Source organism: Mobula birostris, unplaced genomic scaffold (assembly GCF_030028105.1).
Source record: "Mobula birostris isolate sMobBir1 unplaced genomic scaffold, sMobBir1.hap1 scaffold_1137, whole genome shotgun sequence".
Lineage (NCBI taxonomy): Eukaryota > Metazoa > Chordata > Chondrichthyes > Myliobatiformes > Myliobatidae > Mobula > Mobula birostris.
This window is the reverse complement of record NW_027274178.1, coordinates 88,690-108,191: the sequence shown is the minus strand read 5'-3', so window position 1 is coordinate 108,191 and position 19,502 is coordinate 88,690. Positions and strand designations below refer to the sequence as shown.

The 19,502-nt window shown below is 43.4% G+C and overlaps 1 non-coding gene across 1 annotated transcript; it reads left to right on the top strand.

The window, feature by feature from the left end:
* The first annotated feature begins 3,173 nt into the window (after positions 1-3,173).
* On the top strand, positions 3,174-3,261 carry trnap-ugg (transfer RNA proline (anticodon UGG)). The gene is given in 2 exon segments: positions 3,174-3,209; positions 3,226-3,261. It is a non-coding gene; the product is annotated as a tRNA-Pro (tRNA).
* Positions 3,262-19,502: the final 16,241 nt, after the last annotated feature.

Sequence of the window (19,502 nt, the reverse complement as noted above, 5' to 3'; positions counted from 1 at the left end):
GGCCACCTCTGCCGTTCTACTCTGTGCCGAATGCTTACTCTCACCTAGTCCCACCCACCTGCATTCAGCCCATAACCCATCATTCCCTTCCTGTCCATATAGCTGATTTTATTTTCTGGTAAATAGACTTCTGTTTTTCAAGGTGAGATATCCGGAGTTCAGATATTGCGTGTTACAATCAGCGTGATGGGCAAAGCTGTCAAGAGTACGGAACATTGGTTGACGAAAGATATTGAGACCCTGGTCTGGATAAAAATAGGATGAGTAACAAATACCAAATGCTGGAGAAACTCATCAGATCTGACGGCATGTCGGGAAAGGGGGGTGGGGGGGGGGTGGGAAACACAGTCGACGTTTCCGTCTGATAGTTCAGAGTCCCGTGTGTTAAAAAGGAGACATAGCTCAGGTTGAGGTATTCAGAACCAAGTAAATCCTGTGAAAACACTGAACAGGAAAACAGGAGGGCAAAAAGAGGGCATGGCATTGATCTATCTGGAAAGGCAGAGGAAAATCCTCCGGGATTATACAAATGTATTGCAGGAAGTGCATGATCCGGGTTTGAGTAGATCCGTGCCGCCATTAATGTGCAGCCAGAGAGGATGGGCCTGGTGTCAAATGAGTACTTTGTACCCGAATTTTGCGTGGAGGATAACATGGAAGCGGGGAACTTCAGGGAAGGAGACGGCCCTGCCCTGAAACATGTGCCAATTGCAGTAAGTCATTAATCCTAACTTTACTGATGGGAAACTACCTACACCTCATTCTCAGAGACACAATCTAGCTGCATTTGGAAGGGCAAACTCCGGTTGAAAATGCTCAGCATAAATTTCGGGCGGGAATAAAGTCTCTCGAGAATTTCGTTGGTTGTTCGAGAAAGGTGACGAAGAGGATGGACCAGTTAAGAGGGTCGCAGGTCACCTGGAAACGATCTCATTTATCGCCCTGGGAAAACTACCAGGCTATCCAGAGATCTATGCATCTTATCGTCTTGTACTATCTTATCATCGCCTCATATCCTCTTTCTCTCCAAACAGAAAAGCAATAGCTCGCATAGCTATTCCTCATAATCCGGGCAGCATTCCGATACATCTCCTCCATAAAACTTCTACATGTTTCCGATAATAAACCATACATTGTGTTAGAAGCTCGCATGTCCTGACCCGATGCATCTTCTGACCTAGTGAGAAGACAAGGAAAAGAAACCGGAGGCCCTCGCGGCCACATCTGCTTCATCTTTAGGCTAAGATTATGTTCCAGAGGACTGCAAAGTGGCTCATGTCGCACCATTATTTACACGTAGCACAGGCACACCAAGGAAATTCAAGCCAGTGAGCCCGGAATTAGTGGTGGATAGGTTACTGGAGGGGTTAATATTGTCAGCATCTTCGTGTTAGCAGTAAATCGGATTTCACAAAGCTGTTAGACTTCTTTAGAGAGATAACCTCGAGGATCGACATAAGACTCATATCTCGGAGCAAGTAGAGTGGGTGGTCCTGAAGTCACGTGGTGCGCTGACCTTCATTGAGTTCAAGTGCAGCGAGGTAATGTCACACTGTCAGACTCTGGTGAGACCAGGCTTGGAATATTGTGTCTAGTTCAGCTCGTCTCAGAATAGGAAGCATCAGGGATGAAGGATTAATGATTAACAATTTCGCCGATACGTGCATTCTGGAATTGACGTCGACTGTTGGGACAACATGCAACAGAAACAACATCTACCGATGATGAATCATTTAAAAAAAACTATATATAAAGTAAAGTTCCTGGTTAGAGTACTGCGGGACATGTCCACAGATCCCTGAATGTTGCCTCACAGTTAGATAGGATAGTTAACAAAGCTTATGGGGTGTTGGCTTTCATAAGTCGAGTGATGGAGTTCAGAGTCGCGAGGTAATGATGCAGCTCTATAAAAATCTGGTTAGGCCACAATTGGCATACTGTGTCCAGTTCTGGTCGCCTCACTATTGGAAGGATGTGGAAACATTGGAAAGGGTACAGAGGAGATTTACCAGGACGCTGCCTGGTTTGGAGTATGGATTATGATCAGATATTAAGGGAGCTAGGGCTTTACTCTTTGAAGAGAAGGAAGATGAGAGGACACATGATATTTGTATACCATATATTAAGATTTATAGACAGAGTGGATAGTCAGTGCCTCTTCCCCAGAGCACCACTGCTCAATACCAGAGGACATGGCTTTAAGGTAAGGGGAGGGATGTTCAAGGGGGATATTGGAGTTCTTTACTCAGAGAGTGGTTGGTACGAGGAATGCACTGCCTGAGTCAGTGGTGGAGACAGATACACTAGTGAAATTTAAGACACTCCTAGACAGGTATATGGAGGAATTTAATGTGGGGAGTTATATGGAAGGCAGGGTTTGAGGGTCGGCACAACATTGGGGGCCGAAGGGACTGTACTGTAGTGTACTATTCTATGTTCTATGTTTCTGTGAAACCAGCGTGTATTCACAGTGTCAACACTTTGAGAGAAATGTGGTTTGATTTGATTATATTGTGGTGCAGTGACTGGGGTGTTAGATAGAAGTGGCTTGGCGGGAGGTGTGGTGTTGCTAAATGGAATGGTTGATCGGAACATCTGTCTGGGGGGAGGGTTGGAAAAAGTCCGCTGGAGAAGGTGCACAGGAGGTTCAGCAAAGCGTTGCCGCGATTAGAGCATGTCTTGTAAGCGAAGAGTGAAGGAGCTGGATTTTTTCTGTTCGAAGTTAAGGATCGTGATGGAGGTGTGTAAGATTACAAGAGATACAGGCATGCTGGACAACAGCATCTTTTCCTCAGGGTGACAACGGCCAATAGGAGAGTACATACGTTGAAGATCAGTGGTGGAAAGGTTAGGTCAGAGGTTTTTTTTTGTACACAATGTGGTGGGATCTGGGAACGCACTGCCCGTCGTGGTTGAAACAATAGGGACATTGAAAAGATACTTGGTGTCTGTCGTGATAATAGCAGATTATGGGCTCTGTGGGAGGGAATAGTTATATTGACGACAGAGTTGGGCTACATAGGTGACAGAGTTTCGTCGGCCGAAGGGCCTGCAGTGCGTCGTACTGAGCTTTGCTCTTTGATCTGCTTTGGTCGTAAAGTTACCATCAGATGAGTTGACGAAGAGGTTTGAGAAAATGAAAGGCAGCTCTTTTATGTCATCAATATAGAACGGGCTCGTTGGTCTAGTGGTATGATTCTCGCTTTGGGCCTGAATTTGCGAACATGCGAGAGGTCCCGGGTTCAAATCCCGGACGAGCCCCCTGATTGATATATTTTTAGAACTTCAGACATTGGAGCTCAGAAGATGAGGGAAGATATTTAGATGTATAGAAAATTATGAGGGCTATATATATACAGGTCACTGCCTGCAATCTATCCCACCTCAGGTTAGGCGAGACGACAACTAGAGATCACAGCTTTAGAGCGGACGGTGAAAGATTTGGTTTGGTGAACATATAGATTGGATTGGACTCGATAGGGAGTGTTGATAAGCTGACTGGCAAATCCCTGCTCCTACAATCTTTTGTTTTTTTGTATTAATGAAATTCAGCTCTTTCAATAGTAACATCGAAGTGGGATACAGAAAGTGAGCATGGATAATTGAGTTTAAGTAGATGACCACCTTCCAATTTTTTTTTCACGACTGGAGACATTCTTGCCGAGCAGAGTGTGGCAAACGTAACCTCGTAGTTTCACAAAGGAACTGAGAAAACCAGCGAATTAGAGCAAACCAGCTAAACGAAATTATGAGGGGTATAGACAGCGTTAATGCAAACAGGCCTTTTCCATTGAAGTTGAAGCCAGAAGTCATAGTTTATGGGCGAAATGTGAAATGGTTAAGGGGGACCTTGTTACCCAAAGGGTGGTACTCAAAAGTATTTTGGAAAGTTTCCATAAATTTAGTCTGCATGAATACCAACCTACAGGTGTCATTGTTAGATGATTGAACCGAAGTAGGGAAAAGGGAAATGAGGGCATTCTGTTGGATAGAAAGAAGTGACAAGTTTGCTTTCGTGGAGTTCCGTACCCAGCATAGCATTTTGCTGTGTACGGTGAGAACTTTGAAGCTGAAGTGCAGTATTTCAATATTAGATTCATTGTGTTACATGTACATCTAAACATCAGGTGAATTTCGCTGTTCGCGACAAGTCAAATCAGCGAACGTTGTGCCGGGGCAGCCCGCAAGTGTCCGCAACCAACATAGCATTCCAGCAACTCATTAACCCGAAACCGTACGACTTTCGACTGCTGGTGGAAACCGGATCACCCGGAGGAAACCCACGCGGTCAGGGGTAGAACGAACAACTCTTTGCAGTTAGCTGTGGGATTTGAATCCCGATCTTGCAGCGGCAGCTTTAGTAGTCTTATGCAAACCGCTAAACTACCGTGTCATGGTGTGGACACATTGTCTGTTTGTGGACGACATGAAACTGCACTGTTGCTGGTGGGATGTAGAGCAGTGAGCTGGACGTAAAGCGCCTTCGATATTGGCCATGCAGGATTGTTGAACGGCCAGATGCGTTCCAGATGTGGACAGTGATAATTGAGAGGTTAAAATTCTGTACAGTTAACTATATCCAGAGCAGAGAGACAAATTGTAAATTAACAATAAATTATGTTGTTTCTTCACATTGACCCGTGTAAGGAAAGAGTTATGTACTGTATGTCAAAAATCATTTAACGTACCATCCGTGCGTATAAACGTGTGAGAAATATGGTGGCCGTACGACGGGGTAGCACTAGTTAGGAATGTGGGAATGGTTTGAGAAAGTCAGATACCATTTCACGGACTTGTAAATGTTTATAAAAAGCTTGCTTGTAAGGGAAAGGGTTCGGTCCAGTTCTGTGTAAACCGATTCACAGTGAGATCGCTGAGTGCTTTCTGAAATTTATACTCTACTGTATTTCAAAGTGATTTTTCAGCCAACTTCGAATGATTTTGTAATCTCGTGGGTTTTTTAGACGAACATATTTAGAATGCTGCTTTACTGTAAATCAACAAAAAAACAAGTAAAAAGTCTTAATTTATTTCTTATGGTACCTTGCACACGCAGAGGGACGCACAGCGCTTTCATTCAAACGTAACCACAAGACCTTAAGACGTAGGGACTGAATTAGAACCTTCCGCTCATCAATATCGGCCATTTCATCATGGCTGGTTTATTATCCTTCTCAACACCATTTTCCTGCCTGCTCCCAATAACCCTTGAAACCCTGACTAATCAAGAAGCTGTAACATCCCACTGTAAATATACACAATTATTTAGCCTCCACTGCCTTCTGCGGCAATGTATTCCACTGATTAAACATACTCCGGATGAATAAATTCTATCTTCTCTCTGTTATTAAGGCACGTCCTTTTATCCAGAGGTTCTGTCCTCTCTCTCTCGAACCCCTACACTTCAGGAATCATCTCCAAGTACATTTCTAGTCGGCTCAATATTTCATAGGTTTCAGAGTTAGCCCGAGATTCTTCTAAACTCCAGCGAATACAGGTTCCGAGCCATCAAAGGCTGCTCATAGGGTTAAATCTTTCATTCCGTCGATGATTCCCATGAATCTTTTCTCGATCTTTTCTAATGCCAGTACACTTTTTCTTATCTTATAATGCCTCCGCGTTACACCCTCTGCTTTTATATTTCAACTCTCTGGAAACGAATGCTACCGTTGCATTTTCTCTCCATACCACTGAAACAACCTGCGCGTTAACATTTACGTTACCCTACACAAGTACTCCCAACTCTCTTTGTATCTCCGAATTCTGAATATTCGCCTCGTTTGGGAAATAATATAAACTTTTATTTCTTATACCAAAGTGCATGAGCATACAGTTTCCTGCCCGATATTCCACCTGCTTCTTTGCCAATTCCTTTAATCCCAGAAGACTCCCTTCTTCCCCATTCCTGACTGTCTTCATACCGTCCGCAAACCTGGCTACCGAACCATCGATTCTGACATCTCATTTATTAAACTGTAATCTGAAAGTCAGTAGTCCCAACACCGATCCCTACGGCACACCACCAGCCGCAGGCAGCCGCCCAGAATAAGCCAATGTTACTCCCCCTCTTTGCTTCCTGCCAGTCACCCAAATTTCTACCCATTTTTGTGTTCTTCCTGTGATACCATGTACCCTTGTACTGTTTAGCAGCCTCATGTGCGGTACCTTGTCAAAGGCTTCCTGAAAATACAAGTGATCGACATCCACCGAGTCCCCTTTCTCTAACCTGCCTGTTACGTTCTCAAAGAATTCTAACAGATTTCTCTGCCGGGCAACAAATCCCACATTGGCCTATTTTATCCTGTGCTTCCACGTACCAGGAAAGTTCTCCTTAATAATGGGCTCCCATATCTTTGCAACAACGGAGATTACGCTGGCTCACTGTTAGTTATTTAGTTAGTTAGTTAGTTAATTTATTTATCTATTTATTTATTTATTTATCTATCTATCTATCTATCTATCTATCTATCTATCTATCTATCTGTCTATCTATTTATTTATTTTGCCTTCGTCGCCTCTTAAAGAATATTTCACAGTTCTCTGGAACCTTTCCAAAAGACAGTGATTGTTGAAAGATCACAACTGATGTATTTAACATTTTCGTCATCTAACTTTTTCGGAATTCTGCTGTGTAATGCATCCGATCCACGTGAGCGATGCATCGTCAAAGCATTCAACTTTCCAAGTACCGTCTCTTAGTAATAGCAACTACACTCAATTCCGTCCCTTGACAGACCTGGCAAAACTTCTCTATACCATGGCAGTCAATGCTGCTTAGCTGTTAAAAAAGGTGGGATAAGTTGATACGATTTAACGCAGATACAGCATATCTCGTTTTCTATCTGTCCTTGGAGTTACTCGTAATATGAACTGTTTGTGCTGTATTGCAATGGATTTCTCAATTTATCTTCCACGCGATATACTGCAATGCAACTGAAATAAGTTACATGCGCAGGATGTTCGATACTGGGCATAGTTCAAGGGTTGAGCCGAGTCTTAAAATCTGCCCGGGCGCAAGCCCACCGGTAAATTGTCCCGCCGAAAAAGAGAGCCTCACTTGCCGACCATTGGCCTATATACGCTTTCCATTTCCTATCCATGGGCTGTCTACGTTTATTTCAAGTGTTGTTAAGTCCTTGCCAAAACTGCTGTCCTGGTGAACTTCCATATATTTCTACAATGAGTGCAAATGTTGCCCGTCAATATCCTATGGAATATCTCACTTTATCGAAACATATTTCCATTAGTTTCTAATACCATCATATGTCTAGGGTCATCAGCCTGGCCAGACAAAACATTATCAGTGTGGTGAGTCGTGAATCTGATTTAGCTATGTCGTCGCCAGAGTGTTCAGCAGTGGTATTGTCAGTGTTTTTCTTTTTTGATAATTGCTCTGAAAAAAAATAAACGTTAATACACCTGTAACAGGCTGCAGGGTTTCTCTGCTGTGTAACATGCTGCAATGTTTCACTGCTAATGTAATGGTTTCTCTGTAGCAGCAATGTTTGCGTTATGACTAATGAAAACGGGGTTACAATGCTGTTGTTCTTTCTTCTGAGCTGGAAGAGAGATTTTCGCTGTCATTAGTGGGTGAGAGATGAGGAGAGAAGACGCTAATGGAGAGAGTTGGTAGACCACCGGACGAGGTGGACGGAGCGAGGGTCCGAAGGGCAGTGACGATCGGAGGAGGTCGATGGTGGACGATTGACTTATCAGTGAACTCCAACATTGCGCAATATACTATTTAATAAGATTGGGCCCTTTTCCCCTTCTTTTTCGTTTCTTTTCTAACCATATAGTCAAAGTAAGAGTTATAAAGCTTAATCGTTTAATCGCATATTGTGTACTGTTCATTATTTCGAGGTACTGATTTGTAATAGGGGACACATCACGCAGCATCCACCCAAACGAGATTTCTTAAGTTTGGTTGGGCCGGAGGCTATCACCCCCTAAATTAAGCCGCGAGCCGAAGCGAGAGTTACGCACCTCTCAACACACACAAGCTGATGGGGAAACTCATCAGACCACTTCTGCTGAAAGATCTCGACCCGAAACGTCGACTGTTTACTTTCCCTCCATAGATGCTGCCAGGCCTGCTGAGTTCCTCCAGCCTTGTCTGTGCGTGTTGCTTGGATGTCCAACATCTGCAAATGTTCTCTTCTTTGTGTTTTAACATATCTGTGTGCACTGTGATGTTTAGTATAAATATAAAAGAGAAAATGTTCCTTATTGTGCAGATGTGTCCAATTGAAGGAAGAAAATATGCTTGTGTCGTTCTCACGTCACAGCTTTGCAATCTTTACTTTTTTTTCTGCGTCGAGTGCAATGTTTCTGAAGGTCCATCGTATTCGGCCTCTCTTCTCTTTCCACCTATATTGCTCTCTTTATTCAGTTCCATTGAAAGCTTGCTCCTAATATAGCAAAGTCGCGACAAATATTTTATAGCTTTCTTTTTTTTAATAAAAAAACACGTCTAATTTTCCATTTACACAATCTGATTCGAGGGATTGGGCTGTACTGTAAGTTTGCTCATGCCGAATGTTTCCTGTTAACTTACATATCTTCATGACAATTATTCCTTGTCGGACAAATCAAAACAGATGCGCAAACCGTATCAATAATGAAAGCACGATTTTGTAAGATTCCCTATTTGCGATGAATAGCTGTAGCTACTTATCGCAAACTGCATCTATTTTCACACTTGAGGTTCCTTATCCACGAAACCATTGTACAATGCCCAGATTTCAGATTCGGAGAATAAATAACATTCTTCCCTTTGAGCTTGCAGAATTATTATTGTTGTTATTATTATTATTATTAACAATAATAGCAATGATGATAATGAACAATTTTCCGATAAAGGTGGTTCACTCCAAGATTTAACCTGCTAAATGTGATGTAATCGTATGCGGATTTCTTCCCAAACCTGCTCCGATCCACAATCCCTCTAAAAGTTTGAGTAATTCTTGATATCACTGCAAAATAACAAAATGTGATATTTAATGCCTACCATATTAATTATTTGTTTGGTCATCATTAGGTCCCTTGTCCAATGATTTACCTCCGCTGAACTTTTTCATTGGTGAAATCAATTTTGTGGTAATGAATTGCATGCCATTTCGTACCACCATATTACAGTCATCTGTTAGCGCGAAGGTCATTATGCATGTCTTTGATGACGGTGCTTTGAAGTCCACAGCAGACATCTACAGAAACATATGATATCGGAACAGAATCTTGCCCATTGTGTCTGTTCCGCCTTGCCATCATGGCTGATTGATTATCCATATCAACCCCATTCTCCTGTTTCTCCCCGTAACATTTGATATCCTGATTCATCAAAAATCCTCTGCTTTAAAAATAATAAACGATATGACCTGCATAGCCTTCTGCCGAAAATGAACTCCACCCTCTCGTTGCGGGTATTTTTTTTCTGATTTCTATTCCTTGTAAAGGTTCCACCATAATGACGCAGTGCCCTCTAGTCCTGGACTACCTTATGATAAGAACATCCTCTCCAGATCCATTTTATCTAGGTTTAAAAAAAATCAATAGATTACAATGAGCTCCGCCCTCTTTATTCTATACACTAGCGAGTAGAGGCGCAGCACCATCAAATGATCCACATACGTTTATCTTTCCTTTCATTGTATAATTATCTCTTCTGGATTCTCCACAATGTCAGTTGTTTTTTTTTTTTTTTTTTTTTTTTACTACACAGCAGCCCGATGCTGCCCACAATGCTCCAGGGAGTTCTAACCATTACCCTCTAAAGACTCCGCATTACATCCTTACTCGATCGCTGGTAATTAATGCTAACGTGGCTCGTGCCTTCCTTACCACCGACTCATCCTGAAAGTTAACATAGACCATAGATATCTACAGCACATTACTGGCTCTTCGGCCCAAAAGACTGTGCAGACCATGCAGACTACTCTAGAACTGCCGGCTATTTTTCTGTGCTCCATGTAGCTATCTACGAGTCTCTTAAAATACTTATTTGTATCTGCGACCACCAACGTCGCTGGCAGTACATTCCACGCACCCACCAGTTTCTTTGCGAGAAACCTACCTCTGACATCCCCCCGTACCTACCTCCAAGTGTCTAAAATCAATTACCCCTCGTGTTAACCATACAGCGCTGGGCGAGCAAAAAAAGCTCTGGCTTTCCTACCGATGAATGCGTCAGATCCACACTATCAATGTCTTCAGGGACGTTTAGAGAACAATGCACCCCGACGTTCCGTTAGCATTACTATTTTCGTTTCTTTTCCCCATTTAGAATACAGTCCACGCCATTATTCCTTCCACCAACGTGGATGGCCATGCACTTTCCTACATTATATACCATTTGTCATTTCTTTAATCGTTTTCCCAATCTGTCTAATTTCTGTACAAACACCATGCAATATCAACGCTCGCTGCTTATTCACCTATCTTTGTTTCATCTGCAAACTTGGCAAACAAAGAGATGAATCTGTCCAACCAGATCATTGATATGTTGGCAAAATCAGCATTAACTTCGAACTCTTGTTACATGCCACCAGGGAACGCCGCCTTTATTCCGTCTTTGCCTCCTGCCAGTCAGCCAGTCTTCTATGGAGCCCATGGAGAGTTAGCAGCCTCATGCTCAGCACCATGTCATGTAATCATAGAAAATGACAGCACAAAAACAGGTGCTTTTGGCCTTCGTTTCATCTAAAGTTCATTTAAACTTCCAGCTGCCATCTAACTGCACCGGTCACAAATCTCGATACCCCTACTATCCATGTACCTATCAAACTTCTCTTAAACTTTGAAATTCACTGATTGAGCTGCTGGCTCGTTCCACACTCCCACGTTCCTCTTAATGAAGAAGATTTACCTCATGTTCATCTTAAACTTCTCAGTTTCCACCATATGACCCATAACTTTTGGTCCACGGGCACTCATCCTTACTGGAACAAGCCTGCTGGCATTTGCACGTCCTGTAGTCCTCATTGTTTAGTATACCTCAATTAAATCTCCTCTCCGTCATCTATATTGCCAAGAATACAGTCCTGACCTATTGAATCGTTCTCTATAAATCAGTTCCTCCAGGCCCGAAAGCAAAATTATTTGGAACAGGTTTCTCTGTACTCGGTCAAACTTGCATACATCTTTTCTGTCAGTGGATGACCAAAACTGCGAACATTGCTCCATCTTAGGGGTCATCAGTATAACTTCACATCTTCGGGACTTAATAGCACGCAGAAAACAGTTCTGGACTGAATATTTTGATTTATGTCAGCCATGCGATATATGCATTATTTACGTCCCTATCCACCTGTGACACCACCTTCACAAGTTATCTGTATTCCCAGTTCATATTGTCCTCCCACACTCTCCCTCAGTGCCCTACGCTGCACTGTGTCAAACCTATGTCACTTGCCCTTGTAGCATTCCTCAATGGTAGATCCAATACCGCATGGTCTCTCTGCAGGACTTTTACCTACATATGAAGGAAGCACTTTAGACAAACTCTATCACATTCAGTCCTTTTACAGTATTCTCAGTGAATAATTGGAAATTTAAAAAAAAACTATCTGTTATAACAACCTGATGTTTCTTCAAACAGAGTGCGATGTTTTTAATTTCCAAATTTGTTTCCTTAAATCCCTCGGACTGTTTTTGTTCGTCGGTAATACAGCCGACGAACTCTATGTGTTGGTGCGTGCCAAGTGGTTAAGACTTCGGTCTAGTGATCTGAAGGTCGCTAGTTCGAGCTTCAGCTGAGGCAGCGTGTTGTGTCCTTGTGCAAGGCACTTAACGACACATCGCTCGGCGACGGCACCGGTGCCAAGCTGTATCGGCCCTAGTGCCCTTTCCTTGGACAACATCGGTTTCGTGGAGAGGGGAGACTTGCAGCATGGGCAACTGCCGGTCTTCCATACCACCTTGCCCAGGCCTGCGCCCTGGAAGCTTTCCAAGGTGCAAATCCATGGTCTCACGAGACTTGTAGATGCCTATATATATTATAGCCATATTAATTTGGTCGTACGTTCTCTGTTTCTCAGTTCCGCCCTGTTTCTCAGTTCCTGTTTGTTTTCACACAGAAGGGGCATTCAATTTTCCGTTTCACAAAGGTTTTAATGTTGAATTAAATATTCTGGTAGGTAAGTGATATGAGAACGGATATAAATCAGTTTATTTTGCGCTGTCCTAGTGCAGTCCTGATACTGATAACTTGGGCCACGATGCAGATCCTGTTGTAACTACCAGACCGTCGGAGATGGTGTTGGAAGTCACTAAGTGTCTGACATCGAACGTTCCTGTGGTCATTGATCGTGTCACTGATAAAAACGACAGTTTCTACTCTCCGTGTCCATCACTCTCACTTTATGTGATCTCCAGACTGGACAGGAAACGCCTCACAGATTCTGGTGCCGAGAATCCTGTCTCCGATCTCACTACAAAGCAGTCACTGACGAAGCCGAAACTGAATGAAAGAAATCTGGGAGATTCATGAGTCATATTTCTTTATGCGTCTCTGATAAAGCTGGATTCTAAAGCAGATAACTGGTAGTAATAGAGTCTTTGTGAGCATGAGACTCTGGGTAATCCGGTTCATTGTAAGTGGATGTCGGATGAGGATCTATGATCAATGGTTGTTTTGATAATAATTAATAGGGATTTACACCGTTTCCGGAGTCTCTCTGCTCTCACCCTCCCTCCCTCTCATCTCTAGGCCTGGCTGGAACGGTGTCACTGATTTTCTTGCCAAGGAACTCGCCATCACAGTCAGTACAAACTGCGCTCTGTCACAGTTAAACCTCGGTGGTAATGAGATGGAAGACTCGCGAATGAGACTTGTGCCCGGAGCTATGAGAATAGACAATGTAAAATACAAAAACTGATGTCAGTATCAGTCTGCGAGATATTGTGTTCAAAATCACTTGGTGTCTGGGAGTGAAGGCGAGTATTATCAGTGATTGTACAGCCGATATAGTCTGAGAGCCTGCACCGTCTCCTTCCTTTCCATCACCCTCTCTCTTTCTGACCTCCGAGACGTACAGAAGCCGTCTCACAAATTCTTACATCCAAGGTTCCGATTCTGCTCTTCGTACAAAACTGCGTGCTAAAGGAGCTGGATCTGGGGTCAAATTCTGTCACAGACCGAACTGCTCACTCCCAAACCCCGCTCTCCACTGCCTTATACTGTCTCTCGCCAGTTTGGAACCCAACGTGTTCCTGTTTGTTTTCATACTTTACAGGAAACCTCATCACTGCTACGGAGCCTTTACTGCTGATTCACTTTAGGAAATAGTTTTGAAATATACCTCAACCTCTGTAATTGATACTGATGTACAGTCTGTTTACTTCCTTTTTATTCTTCGAACTGTTTCAGGCTAAGCGGAAATCAGCTCATTTGAGAGCAAAGCAATCAAGTGAAATTACTTTGATCAACGGTGGCCGGCTCCCGCTGCCTGTTCCAGTTGATTCGTTCTCATGAGGACAAAACGACCAAAATTGTACAACGTCAGAAGTTTCCCGGGTGAACTCGCGCGCGTCCGAAACAGGCTGACATGTACTGATTTGCATTTTCTATCAAAACCACCTGATGGCACATGTCAGATTCCATAAAGCTACTGACGTTAATATCAGGATATTCTGAGTGATCTAATAAACTTATTCATGAATTTCTTCCACGAATTACAGGGACATGATTGCTCATATTCTCAATGACAAAAGCCCCTCAGGGCTGCGTACTGAGTCCCTTCCTTTACTCCCTCTATACCCACGACTCTATCGTCACCCACAGCTCCAATCTTGTAATTAAATTTGCCGACGACACTGCATTGATTGGCCTAATCTCAAATAATAACGAGGCAGCCTACAGAGAAGAATTCATCACCCCGACACAATGGTGTCAAGAAAACAACCTCTCCCTCGTGGTGACAAAAACAAAGGAGCTGGTTGTGGACTACAGGAGGAATGGAGACAGTGACCAAATTCAACATTTCCAATCCTGTTATTGACACAAAATTCACATTTTAATATTGATCAGGACACAATGTATGTTTTATATTGTTAATGACATAAAACATATTTATAGATTGTGACTGACAGAGCATCGTATAATTTGTGTTCAGTGTGTTATCTGAATGTACTTGCCTGTGATGCTGCCACAAGTCAGTGTTTCTCTGTACCTGTACCTTCCCGTACTTGTGCACTTGGCAATAAATTCAACAGGATCTGAGAAATCTCAGTGAGATTTGATTAGTGATGATCATCTTGGCAGCTCGGTAGGTCAAATGTATGAGATGGTACACTGTGAAATGTGGCCTACAGGGAATACGTCATCTCTGACACAGGGATGTCAAGAAAACAACCTCTGCTTCAATGCCACAAATACAAAGGAGCTGGCTGTGCATTACAGGAGAAATGGAGACGGGCTAACCCTTATTGACACGAATAGATCTGGGGTTGAGAGGGTAAACAGCTTTAAGTTCCTCGGCATCCACATCACCGAAGACATCATGTGGTCTGTACACCCCAGCTTCTTGGTGAAAAAGGTACAACAGCTTTTCTTTCACCTCAGACGGTTGAGGAAGTTTGTCATGGGCCCCCGACTCCCAAGAAGTATCTGCGGGGGCACAATTGAAAGCCTCCTGACTGGCTGCATGGCTGCCTGGTATGGGAACTGTACCTCCCTTAATCAGAGGACACTGCAGAGTGTGGTGCGGACAGCCCAGCGCATCTGTAGGTGCCAATTTCCCATCATTCAGGATATTTACAAGGACAAGAGTGTAAAAAAGTCCCGTAGGATCACTGGGGACCCAAGCCATCCCAACCACAATCTATTCCAGCTGTACCGCAGCATAAAAGCCAGGACCAACAGTTTTCGGGATAACTTCTTCCACCAGGCCATCAGACGCTGATTTGTGTGTAATCTATATTGCAATGACTGTTCTATTTATCATAAATTATTTTAAAATATACATTGAGCATTTAGATGGAGACGTAACGTAAAGATTTTTACTCCCCATAGATGTGAAGGATGTAGAAAATAAAGTCAATTCATTGACATCTTTAGTTACTGAAAGTCTGCTCTGTCTGACGTCAGAGTACGGAGACAATTATACCGATTCCTCGCTCTATCAGGGTCTAACAAGATATAATCTGAGAGTCACTGATTTTTAATGTTTGCTCATTGATAGGTGCCGAAAGTGGAAAACGGATCGCTCCGGCTCAGCAGTACATCCTTTTGTCCAGATGTCTTTCCGTGATTCGCAATAGCTCCGCTTAAACTTTGGATTCAAAATCCAAATTCTAGCCACTGAACACATTAAAACATTTTCATTGAACAGTAAGCAAATTATTATCAATACGATACCACAAATAAATTACTTCAATTCACAACGCCACGGGAAATTGAAACCATTACATTAATTTCAGTCTTCTTGTCAATAACAATCTGGATTCCTAGGGGAAATGTGCCGGCTGAAATAGCAGGCATGGATGGAAGCGAGCACTACGCAGGACTGGAAGTCTTAGAATTTACAAGAAAAGGTGAATCACACAGTGAGACCAGCGCAGTCAGCCTCATAAATCGTATTCAAAGTGTGAGAGGGAGAAGCGTGTTATCAGCGCTGAGATATTCTCAAAGAATCCGAGGGCCACGCATTAGTACATGATCCACAATGGATACTGAGTGGGGAGTCAGCCGACAGTGATAATACCAGTTCCGCACATCGCGCATCGATACCAGCTCCACGATAGATGCACATGTGAGACTTTCTCCAGGCTACCGAAGGCTGTACATTTGTACAGGTTCCACACTGAATGTAGAATGGTAAGACTTTACTTTTCCAATAAGCCGAGGGCTGCTCATCGGTCCGAGTTCCAGAATAGGCACAGAGTAGTTTGTACTACAAAAGCAGAAGCAAATGAGCTTGAAAGGTGAGTTTGACCACACTCTCTGTTCTGCATATACTTGGGTTTTTGACGAAAATGAGTAGACACTGAATGGGGAAATCGGTTAGAGATAGTCGTGAAGTTGCAGATTATTACTACAGAGAAATAGGCACTTCCGTTCATCTGGTCATCCCTCTGTGATCATCCATATATCTGCACCCTCTGTCCCACTCTCATCCACGTACCTACGCAACCTTCACTGAGATGATACAATTGAATCCGCATCTACCAGTTACGCTTGCAGTTCCTTCCACACTCGCTCGACCCTCTGAGTGAATAAGTTCTACTTCACATGCTTCTTGCATATTTCAAATTTCTGCCCAAATCTATGAACTCCAGTTGTAGATTCACTCAAAGGATAGAATATGGAACATAGAAATCTACAACACATTACAGGCCCTTCGGTCCACAATGTTCTGCCGAATATGTAACCTACTCTAGAAACTCCTTAGACTTTCCCGAGCGCATAGACTTCTAGTTTTCTAAGCTCCATGTACCTGTCTAAAAGACTCTTAAAAGACCCTATTCCATCCGCTTCCACCACCGCCGCCGACACCGCATTCCATGTACACACCACTCTCTGTGTGAAAAAAAACATAAATCCGGTATCCCTTCTGTACCTATTTCCAAGCACTTTAAAACGATGCCCTCTTGTGTTAGCCATTTCGGCCCTGGGGGAAAAAAAAAACTCTGACTGTCCAAGCGATCAATGACTCCCTTCATCTTAAACACCTCGAACAGGTCACCTCTCATCCTCCGTCACTACAAGGAGAAAAGGCCAAGTACACTCAAGCTGTTATCCTAAGGGACGACCTCCATTCCAGACAACACCCTTGTAAGTCTCCTCTGCACTCTCTCTCTAGAATCCACGCACACTCTCTATAGCGCCTATAGTATAGACCCAGGATTGGGGAAAATCTGCGTGCATTCACCATGTTCATTTCCCGAACGCTTCCTTTCAAATTACCACTAGACATTCTGAAGCTTATTGATATTTCAAAACTGTAAGTATGTGGCCAGAACAGCCCACGATATTCTATCTACGGCCTCACCAACATGTTGTATAGCTTCAACATAACGTCCCAGCTCGTGTACTCAGTGATCTGATTGTGAAGGCCAATGTGATTAGAGCTCAATACGAGCCGATCTGCCCGTGACGCCGCTTTCCTGGAATTATCGATCTGTATCACCAGGTCTCTTTTTAAATACTGCACACTAAAGTCCACATATTCAATATGTGCGCCGAAACCTGTTGTATCTTTCCTCACAACGCAGAGCATCTCACACTTGTCTGTATTAAATGCATCTACCATTTTTCAACCCATTTCCTAGCCAGTCAACATCAAGCTACAGGCCTGGATAGAGTTCCTGGCTGGAACAACGCCCCTAACTTCGGAGTCATCCGAAATTCTTCTGATTCAGACTATCATTTTGGATCTCCCCTCCCCCTCCCACTTTCAAATCCCTTACTCACTCTTCCTTCAGTTAGTCCTGACGAAGGGTCTCGGCCTGAAACGTCGACTGCACCTCTTCCTAGAGATGCTGCCTGGCCTGCTGCGTTCACCAGCAACTTTGATGTGTGTTGCTTGAATTTCCAGCATCTGCAGAATTCCTGTTGTTTGCCTATCAGTATCCTTTCATTTTATACACCAATATGATATTCCTTTTCACCTCCTTTGCTCCAGAACATGCCTAACCTCTCCGCTCTTTCATCATAACTGAAACATTCCAGCCTGGCTATCTGCCATTGCATATAAACAGGTACGTCTTCATCGATGGGTCAGCAGAGGAAAGGTCGAGCAGCTTCCATTTCCCGTGGGTCCACAGCTCTGTAGATGATGCGTTGGGAAAGAAGAATTAATGCATTTACGAGGAAGTTTGAGAAGATTTATGATGTCTCAAAAGATTCCAGGCAGTTTATACAGGTGTACCCGGGACGCTGTGCGGGCTGTTGCATCACCGTCAGGTGACGAGGCGCTAATGCAGCAGATTGGAAAAAAAAGGCACACAGTGTTGTGAAGTCGTCATCTCCAGCAATGGCATCAGGCTCCCCACCATATTCAAAAAGCAATGTCTGAACAAGTCGGCATCGATCATTAAGGACCCTCAAGGTGCAGAACACTTTGCATTACTGTCATCAGTAAGGAGGTACCTGGTCACAAGTCACACCCTGAGCGTTTCAGCAACACATGAGCGCATAATGCATACAGCAATATGGCATCGTAGGCACTCGGTTGTACCACGTTTTAGTCTATTTCAAGATCAATCTGACCCTTTATTACAATATAGCCCTCATCTTTCCATTCATCTACGTGCCGATCTGAGAGTCTATGGAATGTCCCTAACGTATATGACCCTACGCCACTAATTACAGAGCGTTGCACGTACACACCGCTCAGTGTGTAAAATAAATGCCCCTGCCATCACCACAATACTTTCCGCCCGACTCTATAAAGTTATGCCTCCATGTACTCACCATTTCTTCCTGGGAAATACGCAGTATCTCTTTCTGTGCAACCGACCTTTGTCTCTCATCATAGTCTACAGCTTTCTGACGTCACAGCTCATATCTTGTCCTCCTAAAGAAAATTCTTATCTCGCACAACCTCTCTTCGTAATCACGGTAAATCTCCTCTACTCCATCTCTAACGCTTCAACATCCTTCCTACAATGTGACGACCAGAACGGAACAGAAGACAGTAAATCCGGATTCAGCAGGGTTTTATAGAGCTACCAAATTATCTCGCGGCTCTTGCACTCATTCCCCCATCTAATGAAGGCCACCGCAGCCTCTGTCTTCTGCCAAACCAACTCCTGAATGAGCTTACCGTTGGGAGAATATACCATACCATAATCCATATTCACAACCTCCAGTCCTCGCTTTTTAATTAATATGTCTTTCCAATTCCTCACAGAATTCACTCGTATTCGTGAGACTGCTCTCCTGAAAATCCTGCCGACTATCCCTAATCAGACTGCGCTTCTGCAAATGGAACTTTATTGTTATTGCTGAAGACAAGGAAGCTGCATTTCTGCCGCAAACTGGGCAAAACAGATATTTCCAATGCTTGAGGTGCGGATTAATTAAAAAAGAAGAAACTGTATTTACATCAACAAGTGATTTCGGTAGCCCTCAAAGGCCATTCGCAACCAGGGTGTAGCATTATTCAGCAGAACAATGGCCCTCAGGAAGAAGTTATTTCAGTCTACTGTCATGGAGAAGATGATTCCCTGTCTCCTACCAGATGGCAGGAAATTAAACAGACAATGTCAGGAATCGGATGAGTCCTAGATTTGAAGATTGTCTCCGAGTCCGGTAGTTGAGTCCCAGTGATGTTCTGAGCCATCGTAATCAATTGTTTGAGCGGATTGCAATCTGTATCGCTGCATCTAGAGTATAACACATAACATGTTGACCAACTATTTTTGAGACAGATTAGCTCTCCCTAATCACCTCATACAGTATAGTCACTGTTGTGCTTTGGCTGCTAACGAGGTTTTGATGATGGACCGAGGGAACTCCTCGGTGATATTCATCATCAAAACCTTGTACCTCATGACGCTCT